General features: G+C 42.5%; 3 non-coding genes across 3 annotated transcripts in view; all 3 read right to left on the bottom strand.

The window, feature by feature from the left end:
• Positions 1-1,430, bottom strand: part of LOC149093048 (large subunit ribosomal RNA) — a 4,168-nt gene extending 2,738 nt beyond the window's left edge. The window contains exon 1 of the ribosomal RNA XR_016200422.1: positions 1-1,430. This exon is cut by the window's left edge and continues 2,738 nt beyond it. This is a non-coding gene — a ribosomal RNA (large subunit ribosomal RNA).
• Positions 1,431-1,906: 476 nt separating this feature from the next.
• LOC149093047 (5.8S ribosomal RNA) lies at positions 1,907-2,061 on the bottom strand. Its single transcript, XR_016200498.1, has one exon. It is a non-coding gene; the product is annotated as a 5.8S ribosomal RNA (ribosomal RNA).
• Positions 2,062-2,548: 487 nt separating this feature from the next.
• LOC149093046 (small subunit ribosomal RNA) lies at positions 2,549-4,718 on the bottom strand. The gene has a single exon (XR_016200386.1). It is a non-coding gene; the product is annotated as a small subunit ribosomal RNA (ribosomal RNA).
• Between the last annotated feature and the right edge of the window lie 282 nt (positions 4,719-5,000).

Genomic DNA, 5,000 nt, shown 5'->3' with positions numbered 1-5,000 from the left:
CAAGACCTCTAATCATTCGCTCTACCGGATGCTACTGGTACTTCCATTGGTGCCAGCTATCCTGAGGGAAACTTCGGAAGAAACCAGCTACTAGACGGTTCGATTAGTCTTTCGCCCCTAAACCCGGATCTGACGATCGATTTGCACGTCAGAATCGCTACAGACCTCCACCAGAGTTTCCTCTGGCTTCATCTTGTCCGGGCTTAGTTCACCATCTTTCGGGTACTAACATATATACTAGTGCTCCGCGAAAATCTCGGTAAAGTGGATATATCACGGGCTGATATTGCGGTATACTCTTACAAGCATACATCATATCAATTTCTTTCAATTCGCCTTTCAAGCCTAAACAAGACTGATCAGCTTGCATACATGTTAGACTCCTTGGTCCGTGTTTCAAGACGGGTCGGATAGAGTACCGATCTACTGACCACAGAATCACTAGGTTAACGTAAGCTTGCCACTTTTACCAACAAACCACCAAAAGCCAGCCAATCCATGAGTTGTTTCAACACCAGGTGAAGAAACAGACATCATCAACGAAAGACTAGTCGGATTCGTCAGAGCAGATGACAAGCATTGTTGACCCTGCATAAGCAGAGATTCATCTCCAATGTGACTGTGGTAACAGTTGCCAACACTAGCTCACAGGCTAAGTCTAACAACGCAAGGAATATTAGTAGCTGTGAAAACTAAATGCTGATTAGGTGTGTGTTTAGTACACCTTGCTGTTATCACTTGAACAAGAGTTTTGCACTCTCCTTCACATTGGTCGTGGTTTGAGCACGAGAGTTGAGAAAATGCACTCCTCATGCACATATTGCACTCCTCCTATCAATACCAAGATCCAAGGGCAGGCTAAAAGTTACCCCTTAACCTACTGATCTTGGAACGCTGTAAAGCATTCTTAGCACTGAATAGAAAAAGGCAACAATACACAAGAGGAGCTGAGTTCTCCTCTCAGCTACACTTCGTGGTTCTATCCGTTTCTCTACAAGCGGTTTCACGTCCTTTTGAACTCTCTCTTCAAAGTACTTTGCAACTTTCCCTCACGGTACTTGTTTGCTATCGATATTACCATCGTATTTAGTCTTAGGAGGAGTTTACCTCCTAATTTGGATTGCACTCTCAAGCAATCTGACTCTATCCGCGACTAAAGCCAGTAATCGATATTCCATTAACCAAGATCTGCCACCGGCCTAGAACCGTCTCTGGGAAGAGGGCCCTTGTCAGAGGGACTTGCAGATTTAGTTGAAATAATCGTGACTCTAACCATTACGCAGCACCGCTTTCCACCTTTCAATGGAAAACCTTTGCGCCGGACTCATCCCTTTTCACTCGCCGTTACTCAGGGAATCTCATTTGATTTCTTTTCCTCCGCTGAATTATATGCTTAAATTCGGCGGGTAACCTCACCTGATCTGAGATCAAAAATATTGATTAAGTTGATTAATGTTTATTTGTGTTGTTTGCAAGCAAGCAACGTAAATCTACTTTAATGTTTGCACAAATTTTGCCTTTGCATTACTTCTTAGGTCTGCTTTAACAGAATGAAATAGCTACTATTTGTACGATTTATACAAGTGCAAGAAGATTCATCAGTTAACAGGTTAGTTGATCACCATAGTTATCTGCAATACGACTTTAGCGTCGTCAGATAGGCGACTAACCTTAGAATCTCATGCTAGTATCTATTCATATATACTGCTTGCAGAGATGAAATATGCATTGTACACAAAATTTATCATGTGAAACAAGTAGATTTGAGATTCTCCTTACTAAATTGCAACGAATTGCAATTAAGAAAAGGAATAAAACATCAAGATTCATGCATATAAATATACAATCCTCTCAAAACAATGCATATATGGTAGTATGCAAGTGTTTTGTTGATTATTTTACATCTCAACTCTCAGACAGATGTGACCTCGGAAAAGACCCGAAAGCCGCAATGTGCGTTGGAAGCTCAAGTGCTCGGCGTGTCCTGCAATTCGCACCGATTATCGTAGCTAGCTACGTTCTTCATCGATTGGTAATTCGAGTGATCCACCGCTTGAAGATGTATCTTTGCCACCGTGGGACTTTTAATAAGTATCCTAAATCTGCATTGAGAGGGTTTGAAAACAATTGTATGCAGTTTATAAAAACCATAGTTGTCTTTACTTAGTTAGGCGAAGAAGTGTAAAACTTCCTTCTTTAAACCTTGCCGTCAGCATAAGCTGAAGACTTGATCAGGTACCAAGTATGTAGCAAGACAGGCTTTTCATTATAAACTACAATTGTTTTGCAAAAGAAATTATGGCTATCGTTAGATAACCCTCACTCTTTGTTGCATTGGATAATGAAAGATGGATGTATGAATGAACGAATGTAATGCAAATTAGAATCATGTTGCAATGGCTAAATGTTTGCAATAAACATTCACAATTGCGACTCTAATGCAAATACAATTCAATTGCATTCACCATATTAGCATCTACAATATCACTATGCAGAGTGTTTGATTGTTTGAAGGTTGTATTTCTCTTATAATAAGAGGGTAATACGTTAATGATCCTTCCGCAGGTTCACCTACGGAAACCTTGTTACGACTTTTACTTCCTCTAAATGATCAAGTTTGAACATCTTTCCAGCACAATCCGACCACTAGTTTCCCAATGGTCTGGATTGACCAGTCCGAAGTCCTCACTAAATCATTCAATCGGTAGTAGCGACGGGCGGTGTGTACAAAGGGCAGGGACGTAATCAACGCAAGCTAATGACTCACGCTTACTGGGAATTCCTCGTTCATGGGCAATAATTACAATGCCCAATCCCCATCACGAAATGGGTTCAAGCGGTTACCCACTCCTTTCGGAGCAGGAAACAGTATGCACGATGACCACTTCAGTGTAGCACGCGTGCGGCCCCGGACATCTAAGGGCATCACAGACCTGTTATTGCTCTGTTTCGTGCGGCTGCGAGCGCCGCTTGTCCCTCTAAGAAGTCCTTACAGTGCTACAGCATCCTTACCCTAGCCAATTCTGTAGGCTAATAGCAGCAGAGCCCTCAACAGCCGAAACCATCAAGAGATACTACCACCCACAGGTTGACTAAGGGGGAGTACTGCAGTGTAAACTGCAAGTCTATTTAGTAGGCTAGAGTCTCGTTCGTTATCGGAATTAACCAGACAAATCACTCCACCAACTAAGAACGGCCATGCACCACCACCCACTGAATCAAGAAAGAGCTCTCAATCTGTCAATCCTCTCAGTGTCCGGGCCGGGTGAGTTTTCCCGTGTTGAGTCAAATTAAGCCGCAAGCTCCACTCCTGGTGGTGCCCTTCCGTCAATTCCTTTAAGTTTCAGCTTTGCAACCATACTTCCCCCGGAACCCAAAAACTTTGGTTTCCCGGAAGCTTCCATTCGAGTCATGAAATTAGTTACTCAGAATGATCGCTGGTTGGCATCGTTTATGGTTAGAACTAGGGCGGTATCTGATCGCCTTCGAACCTCTAACTTTCGTTCTTGATTAATGAAAACATTCTTGGCAAATGCTTTCGCTGTAGTTTGTCTTGCGACGGTCCAAGAATTTCACCTCTAGCGCCGCAATACAAATGCCCCCGTCTGTCCCTCTTAATCATTACCTTGGATTCTTAAGACCAACAAAATAGAACCAAGGTCCTATTCCATTATTCCATGCAAGATCATTCAAGTTAAGGTAGTGGTACGCATCATATAGATGGTTGACCATACCGTTTTTAGGCACCTCTTTCGAGGTTTTGGACGCCTGCTTTGAGCACTCTGATTTTTTCAAGGTAAAAGTCTCGATCGCTTGAATCAACACTCGGTAAAGAGCATTGATAGCAAATATCGAGCAATTTTCTGTCTAAACACTATGAATGTAACCACCAGGAAAGAGGAATGAAGGTTCAAGCAAGCATCCGTAGACACAAGCAAGAAACCTAACATCACCATCTAACCCTTTAATCAGTGGACCCCATAGGTTCGACTGAAATCCAACTACGAGCTTTTTAACCGCAGCAACTTTAATATACGCTATTGGAGCTGGAATTACCGCGGCTGCTGGCACCAGACTTGCCCTCCAATAGATCCTCGTTAAAGGATTTAAATTGTACTCATTCCAATTACGGGGCCTCAATAGAGTCCCGTATTGTTATTTTTCGTCACTACATCCCCGTACTGGGATTGTGTAATTTGCGCGCCTGCTGCCTTCCTTAGATGTGGTAGCCGTTTCTCAGGCTCCCTCTCCGGAATCGAACCCTAATTCCCCGTTACCCGTTACAACCATGGTAGGCGCATAACCTACCATCGACAGTTGATAAGGCAGTTGCTTGAGGGATACATCGTCGGCTCAGAGGCCATACGATTTGCTCAGTTATTCAGAGTCATCACAAGAAATGCAACCGAAGTTGCTAAGATCCCCACTGCTAGTCCTTAGACAGCGACCGAAATCACTGAACAGGGTTCTAGGTGAATAAGAATCATTGGTCTTGTACTAATAAATGCGATCCTTCCGTCAGCAAGCTGAGGTTGGAACACTTGTTCATGTATTAGCTCTAGAATTACCACAGTTATCCATGTAAAAAAGAATATCCGAGGAACCGTAACTGATTTAATGAGCCATTCGCGGTTTCACTTTATAAACAGTATGTACTTAGACATGCATGGCTTAATCTTTGAGACAAGCATATGACTACTGGCAGGATCAACCAGGTAACTTGATGTTTTAGCAAAGTAAAATGCTAAACAAGTTGTTTTTGCAGCTATAAATACGATATCCTCAGCTAACAACCAGCAAGTGGATGTTAACTTTAACGAGGTATCGAGATTTATGTCGTGCATTAAGATGATTCTGCAGAAAACTCTTTAGAATCCATCTTCTTCCACTAAAATGTGCAAGCACATCTAGCAGGAGTAACCATTGCTGGGTACGTTTGCAAGTCAACTAAACAGCATAGTATTATAACCGCTTGATACCAATTTCTTGGATCAATCTGC

This window comes from Tetranychus urticae, unplaced genomic scaffold (genome assembly GCF_039701765.1).
Source record: "Tetranychus urticae isolate SD_2017Ah unplaced genomic scaffold, NJAU_TeUrti_SD_1.0 Scaffold_4, whole genome shotgun sequence".
NCBI lineage: Eukaryota > Metazoa > Arthropoda > Arachnida > Trombidiformes > Tetranychidae > Tetranychus > Tetranychus urticae.
This window is presented reverse-complemented; position numbering and strand designations above follow the sequence as displayed.